At 46.5% G+C, this 13,970-nt stretch overlaps 1 non-coding gene across 1 annotated transcript; it reads left to right on the plus strand.

Moving 5' to 3' along the window:
- The first annotated feature begins 4,286 nt into the window (after positions 1-4,286).
- Positions 4,287-4,393, plus strand: LOC120095368 (U6 spliceosomal RNA). Its single transcript, XR_005490847.1, has one exon. It is a non-coding gene; the product is annotated as a U6 spliceosomal RNA (small nuclear RNA).
- Positions 4,394-13,970: the final 9,577 nt, after the last annotated feature.

Raw genomic sequence — 13,970 nt, forward strand, 5'->3', positions numbered from 1 at the left:
TGGCAGCCTCAGAGTCTTGCAATGGCCCTTATCCTGAGGGGTTCTACTGAGGTTTCTAGGATGGCCAGTTGAAAATGGTCTGATATCTGGAAAGAGCCCAAGAGTCAGTTCCCCACCTTGTGAGTCCTAGAGGTTTTCAGTCTTGGAGCCTGATACCATCTCACAGGGCCTAAATTACTTGAAATGTATTGGAAAAACCTGAGAAATTCCTGCAGTGTCTACAAAAGCCAGAAGAGGGCACCAGATCTCCTTGAATTGTCGGCACCCAGACTTGAGCAGCTGGCTCTTAACTGCTGAGGCAGCTCTCCAACCCTGGAAGAACACTTGTGTTGTCTCACTGGAGAAAACTGGGCTGCTGTGATTTCACTATAGTGAGAATTTTACTGTGGTAATTTTTATTGGCTCTGTGCTATGAACTAAGTTGCAAACAGCCTTGAGTCCATCAGAAATCCCAGCTAAAGTGGAGGCAGGAGCATTTTGAGGCTATCCTGGGTCATAATAGCAAAATAGTTTACAAGAAAATGAATTCTCTGAGAACTAAGTCTGGGATGTCCTGCAGTTGGCAGCTGTTGCCAGTATCTCGGGAGGGTTTAGGAATCTAATAGCGACTGGAACAGTGCACTCCAAGGCTTTCCTGATGTCATCAGCTTTACTTGCATTTTAAAGGTGGTTCCTGAGCCAGGTGGATGGCACGGGTGGTGCTCTGAGCCCACTCTAAAGGCTCCAGAGGTGCAAGGCCATACCTAGGCTTACGGAATAAGCTGGTTTTCCTTGTTGCAGGTTTTAACAAAACCCACTTGTAATGAATGCCAGTATTTACCTAATTGGTTTTTTTGCTTTGAGATAGGGTCTGACTATGTAGGCCAGGCTGGCCCAAAACAGATGCTCCATGCCTGGCTACATGTCCTCATTCTTCTAAGCTGGTGAGCAGTAAATAGTAGAGTCAGGAACTCTCAAGTGTAGACATGGCCGCACTGCCACACTACCGTGTTCCTGTAGGCTATGCCTTTGTGGTTTGAACAGCTTAGCCACTTTATACTTGGGAGCCATGAGGAGGGGTACAGGTTATGAGCAGCCTCAGCCTGTAGGCTGTTACACATCTCAGCCCTGAGAACATAGAGAGCTGGGAGCTTCAGTGAGGGTTGCAGGTTCAGTGAAGGGGAGGTGTGGTGAGCGGGCTGGACGCTAATGCACACGGGGAAGTTGGCTGATTTGAAAGCTTTGGTCAGAAAAACCAAAACTAAGAGAGTTAGCATGACTTGAGAACTAGTTACCTAAGCTCTTTGGCCACCCACCCCACCAGCACATCACTCAGGAAAGCTGACTAATGAGGGCCTCAACTCAGAACATTGCTTAAAGAAACACTGAAAAACCTGGGGCTCAGATGTAAAGTGTTTGCAATTTAAGTGTTGGACATGAGTTCAAATCCCCAGCACCCATGTAAGAAGTAGGATAGTAGGATATGTATCTTGGTGGCTGATCTTGGGTTGTCCTACACCTAAGGCAAGAAAATGGCTGCGAAGACGATAAAAAAGTCTCTGGAGTCAATCAACTCTAGGCTCCAGCTTGTTAGGAAAAGTGGAAAATGTGTGCTGGGGTACAGACTCAAAATGATAAGACAAGGCAAAAGGAAGTTGGTTATCCTCGACAGCAACTGCCCAGCTTTGAGGAAATGTGAAATAGAATACTATGCCATAGGGGCTGGGGATTTAGCTCAGTGGTAGAGCGCTTACCTAGGAAGCGCAAGGCCCTGGGTTCGGTCCCCAGCTCCAAAAAAAAAAAAAAAAAAAAGAATACTATGCCATGTTGGCTAAAACCGGTGTCCATCATCATCACTACAGTGGCAATGACACTGAATTGGGCACAGTGTGTGGAAAATACTGAGTATGCACACTAGCTATCATTGATTCTATGTTATTAGAAGCATGCCAGAGGGGCTGGGGATTTAGCTCAGTGGTAGAGCGCTTACCTAGGAAGCGCAAGGCCCTGGGTTCGGTCCCCAGCTCCGAAAAAAAAAAAAAGAACCAAAAAAAAAAAAAAAAAAAAAAAAAAGAAGCATGCCAGAACAGACTGGTAAGAAGTCAGAAAGTTGGGGTTGGGGATTTAGCTCAGTGGTAGAGCGCTTACCTAGCAAGCGCAAGGCCCTGGGTTCGGTCCCCAGCTCCGAAAAAAAAGAAAAGGAAAAAAAAAAAGTCAGAAAGTTTTCTTTTAAATATTTATTTATTTTATGTATGCGCGCACCCTGTCTCTTGTCTCCAGACATACCAGAAGAGGGTATCGGATCCCATTACAGATGGTAGTGAGCCACCATGTGGTTGCTGGGAATTGAACTCAGGACCTCTGGAAGAGCAGTCAGTGCTCTAAACCACTGAGCCATCTCTCCAGCCCAGAAAGTTTTCTTTTAATAAAACTTTGCCAGAGATCCTTTTGGAAAAAAAAAAGTTGGGTGTGGGAGCTGGAGAGATGGCTCAGCACTGGAAAACACCCAGAGGACCTGGGCTCAGGTCGCAGCATCTCCTGATGGCACAACTATTAACTCCAGTTTTTAGGGGTCCTAATGCTATTTTCTGGCCTCTGGGCATACAGTGCACTTAAATGCATGCAGGCAAAATATGTATAAAAATGGGGGGTAGGGAAGAGACTACACACTGCTCTTGTAGAGGGCCAGAGTTAGACCAGAGTTCAGTTCCCAGCACCTGCATCCAGCAGCTCCTAACCTCATTAACTCAAGAGAAACTGTGCTCTTAGAGTGACACACAGGAAGAGTTGTGTGGTCTGTTTGAACATTTTAAATGTAGGTCAGAATTGGCTGGATCTTGGCCTGAGTCTACTTCTCAAGAATATAAAATCATGTTGTCTCTTGGCACAGGTCAGTGCATTCCAGGAAGTGACTCATCGCCATGGAAACAACAGGTCTCTGGAGCAAAACATAGAAGCTGGCTTGAGGTCACTGCTCTAGCTACAGAGGAGGGCAAACAGTGTGGGTTACAATTCAGAACCAGGACGACTGTGATCCAGGCAAAGGATCCATGCACTGCCACGTTCCTGAGGCCTAGAAGAAAGCTCAGGGAACACCGCCCACAAACTAGATCAATAAACGATCTCGAGCCAGGCATAGTGATACACCCCTTAATCCCAGCACTCAAGCAGATCTCTGAATTTGAGGCCAGCCTGGTCTATAGAGTGAGCTCCAGGACAGCCAGGGCTACACAGAGAAACCCTGTGCCAATCCATAAATCAATTAGTGGTTAATTAAAATAAATGGTTCTGCAGAGATGTGCATAGGGAGGAGGGAGGGTTTAAACCTTTTATTCTCCACATCTGTCTTCCTCCGTGTCCCAGAACTAACTAAAAACTCTTCTGATCATCCTTCATGCTGGGCCCCTCCTGTTTGGGGGACACGAACAGCCCTGATGTTGCCTACCTCAAAGAGGTTCATAAGAAACAAGGTTATACAAGTGAAGGGACTTTACCCACCAACAGTAGGGTCTCGTGATCTGCCTGCTGCCAGCTCTTCAATAGGAGTTGGGGACTTTTGTTTGTTACTTTTTAAAAGATTTATGGATAGGGATGTTTTGTCTCTGTGTAGGTACACCAAACACACCTGGTGGCCACGGAGGCCAAAAGAGGTTAGTGGCAGATACCCAGCCCTGGCCATTACTTTTTTGGTGAGCTGATGTGACCATATCAAGGGAAGCTGCATTATTTTTAGATAGGAAAGGACATCATTTCCCAGCTTGTTTTGAAGGTGCAAAGTCTTGTTCAGTCCCTGGCCAGCAGCTCCATTCTCCTTCCAAGACATTGTCCTTTGTAATAGCGTGCAGGAGGCCCAAGTTACGACAGTTACACCTCTACCCAACCCCCACCCCTGCCTTGAGCTGACCTTCTACCTCCTGGTGGCTTCGCAGCCCTGGAGACACAGGACTGGGTGAGGGGTACAGTGAGCTCCAGCCTTACTTTCTTTCCCTGAAGCTTTGCAGATGTGGACATCTCTCTCCCTGACTTCTTCATGTTGGCGGTGCAGAGTGGGAAGTGAACCACGCACCGGAAATGGCCTTCACCATTTATTATCATCTTGTTCTTCGTCTTAGGAATCAAGATCACCCACTGATCCGCCATTGGCTCTTCTCAGCTGGAAAATACATTTTGTTCTCACGATTTTGTTTGCTTTTCAAAAAATTTGCCCTTGTGCCAGGCGTGGTAGTGAACACCTATAATCCTGGAACTTGGGGAGTGTAAAGATCAAATGGATTTAAATTACTTAAAAGTTTCAAAAGACTGTAAGAGTGCTTGCTTCAGGAGCACACATACTAACATTGGAAGGTCACAGAAAAGTTCAGTGTGGCCTCTGTGCAAGGATGACACAAAATCAAGAAGCATTCTATAGGGTTTTTTTTTTAATTTTTTAATTTTTTTTTTTTTTGGTTCTTTTTTTCGGAGCTGGGGACCGAACCCAGGGCCTTGCGCTTCCTAGGCAAGCGCTCTACCAATTTTTAATTTTTTTAAAGATTTATTTATTTATATGAGTATGCTGTAGCTGTCTTCAGACACACCAGAAGAGGGCATCAGATCTCATTATAGATGGTTGTGAGCCACCATGTGGTTGCTGGGAATTGAACTCGGGACCTCTGGAAAAGCAGCCAGAATGCTCTTACCTGCTGAGCCATCTCTCCAGCCCTACATTTTAATCTTTTACGACTTTTTTTATGAATATGAGTGTTTTGTCTATATGTATATATATGTACCGTGAGTGCCCAAGGTAAGAAGATCTCCTAGAACTGGAGTTAACATTAACAGTTGGTTGTGAGCTGTCATGTGGGTGTTGGGACCTGAACCCTGGTCCTGCGAGAGAAACTACTGCTCTTAACTACAGTCACCTCTGCTGCTCACTCATCCCCATTAATGGCCCCTTTTTAAAAAAATAAGCTTGTCAGTGGGATTAGGGCCTATCCTAAATGACTTCATTTTGTAACCATCTTCAAAGATCTTTCTAATGTTTGGTGGGTTGTTTTTTGTTTTTTTACATTTATTTGAGGTTGAGGCATGCACACAAATGCATACATGGAGATCGGAAGACAATTGTGAACATTGGTTCCCTCCTATCTTTTGCTTTTCTGTTGCTGTGAGGAGACACTGACCAAGGCTTGCTTATGTTTCAGCGGTGTGTCCAGGAGCACTGCAGCATGAAGCATGCTGGCAGGCAGGCAGAAGGGCAGGCAGGAGGGCAGGAGGGCAGGCAGGCAGGCAGGCAGGAGGGCAGGCAGGCAGGCAGGAGGGCAGGCAGGCAGGCAGGCGGGCAGGAGGGCAGGAGGGCAGGCAGGCAGGCAGGCAGGCAGGCAGGCAGGCAGGCGGGCAGGAGGGCAGGAGGGCAGGCGGGCAGGCAGGCAGGCAGGCAGGAGGGCAGGCAGGCAGGAGGGCAGGAGGGCAGGCAGGCAGGCAGGCAGGAGGGCAGGCAGGCAGGCAGGCAGGCACGGTGCTGGAGCAGTAGCTGAGAGCTCACATCTTATGCACAGGCATGAGGCTGAGAGCTCTCTGGAATGGTGTGGGCTTCAAAACTTCCAAGGGTTGCATTCCTGGGTTCTAGAAAGTTCCAACTTCTGCATCTTTTGGAGGCATAGTTCAGCTCTTAGCAGAAACGCTGAGAATTCCCGGACGGGGTGTGTTGACCCAGGTTAGAAGGCAACAGTTGTTTCAAAGTGATGAGAGACTCAGAGCAATCCCTCAGACCAAATAATACTTAAAAAGGCAGGACCTTTCTCCCAACAGAAACCAGGATGGGTCGACACCAGTTACACGCATTCAGGGGAGTCTTTATTTTGTACAAAAGAAGCAAGTGGCTGTTCTTGAGAGGCATGGCTCCTATAAGCCTGACTAAGCAGACTCTTCAGACTAGTTTTACAGTGGAGTCAGAGTCTCTACACGTGTACGGATGTGGAGGGAGGGTCGCACTACCTTTCTGGGACCCTGTGTTCATTTTGAAGATTTTCATGTTTAATCTTTCTAGAACTCACATTGGCTATGAAAAGATGGAGAGTGGGCTAAAGGTTTTTGGTTTTTACTGGTGGAGTAAGGAGCCTGTGACATATTTTCTCACACAGGGTGTAAGCTCTGGCTCAATTAAAGTCTTGGTCTATAACCAAGTCCTGTCTCTTGTAAATAAAAGGCAGTCAGGGATATAATGGGGCTTTTGAGAGGGTGATACGTTTGGAAAGGGGGTGGGAGAGGTCACTTCCTCCTTAGGACTAGCAAACCCTTGGTAAATTCTTACCTCTCAACAGGAAAAAGAGGTGGCGGGAGCAGGACAGCAAAAGCCAGTCTGCTCAGTCTTGTCCCGGCCCATTGGGATGGCATTCAGTGCCCTTATGCCACAGTTCTGTCTGCTCACGTGCACAGCCGCTTACTAGGTCACAGGCTGACCCTTGAAGGTTGAGCACACTGCCGTCTAGCTCCTAAGAGAACTGCACAGAGTTAAGGAACTCGGAGGAAAGAACTAAGCTTGCCTTTCAATGAACAACTGCTATGCACAGGGCCGGGGATATGTGTTATTTTCCAGCAGTGTCCACCGCATATCCCATGTGCATGCAGTGAGCCTGCAGAGACCCAAAGAGGGCATCTGATCCCTTGGAACTGGAGTTACACATGGTTATAGCTGGGCCTTGTGGGTGATGGGAATTGAACCTAGGTCATCTGTGTTCCAAAAAGCAGCCTTAAACACTGAGCCATCTCTCCAGACCAGCTTATGCTACTTTATATCATGAATAAAATAGGCTTTTCTGGAGCTTAAGAGGGAAGAAGGAATATTTTCGTCTTGCATGTCTCATGGTCAATTGCCAGTGGTTTCTGGAGACTTAAGAACCAGGATGTGCTTAGCTGGCACTGAAGGAGAAGAGCAGAGGAGCCAACCAAGAGGCTCGGACCCCGCCTTGCTTCCTAATGATCTTGAACGGTTTCTGCACACCAGTGCAGCTGGAACAGCAACCAATCAGAGCAGAGCATGCCAAGAGTTGGGTTCAATTGTTGAGTGACAGTCACCTCTGCACACTTACTTAACTGATTTAGATAGGGTGACTCTCTACCCCTCTCTCTATTTTAGGGAGTTAGTTAATTAGTTGGTTGGTTAACTAGTTAGTCTTGTGGCAAGGTCTCTCTGTATAACCCTGTCTATCCTGGAACTTGCTATATAGACAAGGTTGGCTCAAACTCGCAAAAATATGCTTCTCGAGGACTGGGATTTTAGAAGGCATGTCTGGCTCTATTTTTTGTTTGTTTGTTGGGGGGTGAATTTATTTGTTTGTTGTAGAGAGGATCTTTTATAAACATCACCTGTCAATTTAAAAATTGACAGCCACAGCGGTTAAGAGCACCGACTACTCTTCCAGAGCTCCTGAGTTCAATTCCCAGCAACCACATGGTGGCTCACAACCACCTATAAAGAGATCTGATGCCCTCTTCTGGTGTATCTGAAGACAGCTACAGTGTACTCATATATAATAAATAAATAAATCTTTTTAAAAAAAATTGACAGCCAATGAGCTGAACAGGAAATAGGTGGTAAGACACTGGCAGAAAGAGAGAATTCTGGGAACTAGTGAGCGTATAGAGAATCAGGAGAGCATCAGGGGACCGATCAAGGGAGACAGACTGAGGATAACAGACCAGTAAGACAGCGTTAACCAGTAGGGAGACTCAGGGAGACTCTGAGGAGACTTGAAGGAAGAAGTGGGCCAGGACTGAAGAGGTAACTAACCACATGGTAGACATAAGATAGTTTAAATGGGTTAAATAAGTTACGAGCTAGTCAGGGAATGAGCCAATGTTTATGGCCTAGGCATTTATTAATAATTAGTTTCAGAGTCAGGGCTAGGAAAGGGAAAACAGATTATCAAAATTAGTTTTTCAAGATAGGGTGTTTCTGTGTTACAGCCCTGGTTGTCCTGGAACAAACCAAGCCAGTCTTGATCTCACAGAGATCTGTCTGCCTCTGCTTCCCAAGTGCTGGAATTAAAGGCATGAATCATTATTGGGGACGGAGGGGGTGACCCATGATGATTGTTTTTTAACAGCCATTTTCTTTTAGAATTGTCATTGTTTTATTATTGTGGGGTTTGCATATCTATCCATAGACAAGATCGTTGCTATGTAGCCTTGGCTGGCATGGAACTCAGATTTTCCTGCCTTGGCACCCTGTAAATATAAAAGCAGGGTGTGGCTCAGCGGTAGACCACCTGCCTAGCACTCCGAAGGCTCTGACTTCTGCGTGAGCACCACAAAAGGAGAAACATATACTGCGGCTGGAGAGTTGGCCCAGTGGTTAAGCACTGCTGTTCTTCCAGAGAATTCAATTCTCCGCCCTCGCATGGTGGGGTCTATGACTCTGGTTCCAGGGACTCTGTTGTTCTCTTCTGATCTTTGAGGGAACCAGGTACACGTGCAGGCAAAACATCCATGCACAGAGAATAAAAATAAAGATTTAAAAAAAACAAAAAAGCTAGAGCCTACTTAGGACGCTCACTGAAAAGCTAGCTGACGACAGAACAAGTTTTGCCTGAAATCCTGTTCCCCATCTCATCCCGCTGAACTTAGCTTCATTTAATTTGCTTTCTTCCTTTTTTGCTTCTTGTTCCTTTTTATTGTCTTCCTGCTAATCTTTGTTTACCCAGGTTCTGACTTTTTTTTTTTTTCAACCCTACAATTAATTACTCCAGATGGCTGACTCCTTGGAGTTTTCCAAGCAAACAAAGCAGGCAGGAAATAGAAGCTTCCTGAGAAAAGCAGCTTTCTCCAGTTGGTCGGCGTCGGAGAGGGGCTTTGCTTTGGACCTTGTTTGTCTGCCACTGCTCTACCTTGTCACAGCCGACTTCTGATTCAAGGGAAGAGTTGAGTGCGTTTCAACCTTTCCTTTTAAAACTTGGTGCTGATACCCTGCTCTCTCGGGACTCCTTTGCTAATCGCTGCTTGTCTGTTTCATTAGAATGCCTGTGCTCCTTCCACTGACCCTGTTCCCCAGAGCAACTTCTCCACACTGGAACCTCTAGCCTAAAACTGCTTTTTCACTGTTAGGCGCTTCCTGCCTTGTTGGAGGGTAGGCGCTTGACGGATACGCAACTTTTGCTCTATGCTTGTGCAAATGGCCTGCTTGTGTCTTTGGTCGGTCTCTGACTGAGTCACCTTGTAGTCCCCCACCCCACCCCAGGTTCACACCAGCACTGCCTTTCTCCAGAGAAAGGACCGCCTTAACTATAGGGACCACAAGGATCTTGGTCGGCACAAACCCATAGCATCCGAAATGACACAACGACCCTTTAGTCCCTTTAGTGGCAAGACCAGTGTGGATGACTAGAGACGATGACCACCCTCCTAAATTCTCTAGTCTGCTTACAGCCCAGAACAAGTCACGGGATCCACACAAGGATAGAGCTGGGAGGGTTGCGAGCTGTGTGTACATCTGTCTACTGAAGAATATACCTCACTACTGCCTGGAGCCAACGCTGGGGGCAGGAGCAGAGAGTTCATTAAGAAAGAGTACAAGCCGGGTGTGGTGACAGATGCCTTTGATCCCAGCACCTCAGAGGCAGAGAAGAGAGGAGCTCTGTGAGTTCAAAGCCAACCAGGTCTACATAGGGAGTTCCCGGCCAGCTGTTTCAAAAAACAAAGGAAAGAAGAGAGAGATGGAAGGGAGGAAGGGAGAGAGGAAGTAAGGAAAACAGACACTTCCAAGGAACAGAGCAGACAGAAAAGGCCGGAGCTCAATGACCACAACCTAAACTTACACGTATCAGATGATATCTGTGTGAATATGTATTTGTATGTGTAACACACACAAATGTCCTGCTTTTTTTTTTTTTTTTTTTGGTTCTTTTTTTTTTTCGGAGCTGGGGACCGAACCCAGGGCCTTGTGCTTCCTAGGTAAGCGCTCTACCACTGAGCTAAATTCCCAGCCCCTAAATGTCCTGCTTTTTATTTGTTTATGTGAGTACTCTGTTGCTATCTTCAGACACACCAGAAAAGGGCATCAGATCCCATTACAGATGGTTGTGAGCCACCATGTGGTTGTTGGAAATTGAACTCAGGACCTCTGGAAGAGCAGTCAGTTCTCTTAACCACTAAGCCATCTCTCCAGCCCCCAAGTGTCCAGTTTTCATAGCAGCACTATTGATTACGGCCAAGATGTGGAAACAACTGAAAACATCCGTGTGTGACTAAACAAATAGGAAGTGGTAAATAGGTAGTGGGATATTATTTAAGTTTTGTTTTTTTTTTTCTTTTCTTTTTTTTTTTTTTGGTTCTTTTTTTCGGAGCTGGGGACCGAACCCAGGGCCTTGCGCTTCCTAGGTAAGCGCTCTACCACTGAGCTAAATCCCCAGCCCCTTTTTGTTTTTTTCTAATTGAGACAGAATCTTACTATGTCACTCTAGCTGGCCTGGAACTTGTGTGGACAGGCAAGCATCAGACCCAGTGGGCTTTTAACCACTAAGCTATCTGGAGCAGTATCTGGAATATTAGTGTAAGCAAGTTGAATCGTTCCTGCCTCGAGAAAAAAATCCACCTGTGTGAGCGCATGGAGGCCATGAGAGGAAGTGGGAGGGGTTGGGGATTTAGCTCAGTGGTAGAGCGCTTGCCTAGCAAGCACAAGGCCCTGGGTTCGGTCCCCAGCTCCGGAAAAAAAAAAAAAAAAAAAAAAAAAAAAAGATAAAAGAGAGGAAGTGGGAGCCTCCAGAACTGGAGCCATGGATAGTTATGAGCCTCCAGGCAGGTACTGGGAATAGAACCTGGCTTCTCTAGAAGAGCAGTCAGTGCTCTTAACCACTGAGCCAGCTCTCTAGTCCCAGAGCATTTTTATACTTATTAAAGATGAAATTACTATGTTCCACATTTTTTTTTTCAGAGCTGGGAACTGAACCCAGGGCCTTGGGCTTGCTAGGCAAGCGCTTTACCACTGAACTAAATCCCCAACCCCCACTTTTTTTCTTTTCTGGCTTTTGGAGACAGTTTCTTTTGTGTAGTCCTGCCTGTCCTGGAACTCCCTCTGCAGACCAGGCTGGCCAAGAACATGCAGAGAGATCCACTTGCCTCTGTCTCCCGAGTGCTGGAATTAAAGGCATGTGCCACTAGCAGTGGGCTAAATTCACCAATTTTACAAGAGGATTGCAAGGTCTTCTCCCTGATTAGACATCTGAAGACAAGCTGGCTCAGTCACCGGCAGCTATACTGAAGTCAGCCACAATTGTTTTTTTTTTTTTTTTAACCAGGATTCTGCGCAGATTGCCACAGCCCAATCCAGAAATATGGTCTAGAGATAGATGTTCAGAAGGTGTTCCCACCAGTATTCAAAGAACATAGGCTTCGCTAGGCTGCATAAGGCAACCTTCCTTCAATGGATTATTCAAGGTCGTCTACTAAGGGAGACATCATGCCAGTTCTCTATGTAGAAAAGTAATTTTAATTGTAAATGACTGTGTGTGTTAGGTTTGGTGAAGTCGTCTATATGAAATACACTTCGGCCAGGCAGTGGTAGCACATAACGCTCAGGAGGCAGAGGCAGTTGGGTCTCTCGGTTCTAGGCCAGCCTGGTCTACAGAGTGAGTTCCAGAACAGCTAGGGCTACACAGAGAAACCCTGTCTTAGAAAAGAAAACAAACAAGACAAAGACACACTAGACAAAAATGCAAAATGAGAAAGTAGCTGTATTTACACACACACACACACACACACGTATTCTCTTTTTTTTTTTTCTTTTTTTCGGAGCTGGGGACCGAACCCAGGGCCTTGCGCTTGCTAGTCAAGCGCTCTACCACTGAGCTAAATCCCCAACCCCACACACATGTATTCTCACACAAACACACACACACGTCTCTGAGTGGCTGCCTTTGCTCGGCTGTTAGTTTTCAGAGCTAGGGATGGAACCCAGGGCCTTTGGCAACACTTTATCACCGAGTTAGACCCTCACCCCTCAGTGATATTGTGGGGATTTTTTGCTGTTTTCAAAATTAGATCATAAAAGGCACCAGGGTTTCCTCCTTCCTCTCTACTAGACGGTCTACTCTGGGCACAGTTAACCTTGGATATACAGAATCCTGTAGCAAAGGGCTGAGGCTTTCTGCAAATGGATGTGCACTGCTCCTCGTGGAAGCCGAGCCTCCAGCCCCAGCCATGGTTGCAGACAGCCACCTGCAGTTCCAACCTACTTTTTGTTTAGGAAACAGGGTCTCTCTATGTAGCCTTTGCTGGCCTGGAACTTGCTTTGTAGACCAGGCTGGCCTCAAACTCAGCCTCCTTTGCTTTGCCAGTGTTGGGATTAAAGGCATTGGCCACCATACCTTGTTTCCTAGCCAACGTCTTAACTCGTAACCTCATGAGAGACCTTGGCGAAGGCCTGTGCTTCGAGTGCATATTCATTCCGAGGAGATGGACTTAATATGCCAAGATGTCTGTATTCCCTGACAAAAACATTGTTCACAGCAGCCAAGACATGAAGCCTACCTTAAGTGCCTGCTAAGGGGAGCTAATGGAAAGAAAATGGGGTGTGTGTCTACAATGGAATATTTATCTTCTATGTCATTGTTTATGTTCATTTTATATGCATGGGTGTTTTGCCTGTATGTATGCCTGTGTGCCTGGTGGCTTCAAAGGCCAGGGGGAAAAAAAGGCACTGGACCCTCCGGACCTGGAGTTATCCCCCAGGTAACTGTGAGCCACCGTGTGTGTGCTGGGAGTCAAACTCAGATCCTCTGGCAGAGCAGTTAATATTAACTGCTCTTCTAGAGCTCCTGAGTTCAATTCCCAGCAACCACATGGTAACTCGAAAAAAAAAAAATCCCTATGTAATAGGATCTGATGCCCTCTTCCAGCCATGTCTGAAGACAGCCACACTGAACCCACACACACAGAATAAATCTTTTAAAAAATAAAAAAAGGAAGGGGGGCGAGGCTTGTTCAGACTTTAAAAAGAAGGAATGCCTTTAATCCCAGCACTTGGGAGGCAAAGGCAGATGGATCTCTATGAGTTTCAGGGTCAGCTATGAATTAACGCTATTAGTTCTTTTTTTTTTTTTTTTTTTTTTCAGAGCTGGGGACCGAACCCAGGGCCTTGCACTTGCTAGGCAAGCGCTCTACCACTGAGCTAAATCCCCAACCCCAACTCTATTAGTTCTTCACAGGACCCAGCCCCCCCCCCAATAATTTAGTCCTAGTGATTTATTTAATCAGTTTTATCTCCAGGATTACTGGGCTGTTACCCCAATCTATTTTTCTACGCTAGGACTGGCTATATCCCAGCTGTGCTCCCCAAGTTCCTTGCTGTTTGACACTCTCCCGGGCTGCCTTTTTCCCCATCAGTCTGTTCTCTGGGGGCACTTCTTTTAGCCATGTGCTCCTGCTCCATGCAGTCTAATGGAGAGTTCTCTGCGTTCTCCTCCTCTCTCCTTCTTCCTCCTCCCACTCCTCTCTCTTAGAGGTCCCTAGCTTTGACCCCCTCCAGTCCGATAACTGAAACCCCCACCTACCTCTACTCTCCCCAGTATTTGGCTATTGCCACTTTAAACCAGTCAGAGATTGGCCGCAATGTTCATACGATATCACTCAGCGTAGTTCAAATCTGCTACCTTGACTGCAACCAGATCTTAGGGGCTGGTATTTAACGTTTAAATACATAGCATCACCAGACCAAACCCCATCCATGTGGATCTCTGAGTTCAAGGCCAGCCTGGTCTACATAGAGAATTCAAGGTCTACATAGATCAACCCTGTCTCAAGAAAAGGAAGAGGAGCGGTTGGGGATTTGGCTCAGTGGTAGAGCGCTTGCCTAGCAAGCACAAGGCCCTGGGTTCGGTCCCCAGCTCCGAAAAAAAAGGAAGAGGAGGAAGAAGTCGTGCCATTTACAACACCAAACTCAGATTGTCAGGCTTGATGGCAAGCACTCTTACCCACTGGGTCATCTACATAGGCCCCAAAGGCATAGCTTTTCATCAGAA

Source organism: Rattus norvegicus, chromosome 10 (genome assembly GCF_036323735.1).
Source record: "Rattus norvegicus strain BN/NHsdMcwi chromosome 10, GRCr8, whole genome shotgun sequence".
Lineage (NCBI taxonomy): Eukaryota > Metazoa > Chordata > Mammalia > Rodentia > Muridae > Rattus > Rattus norvegicus.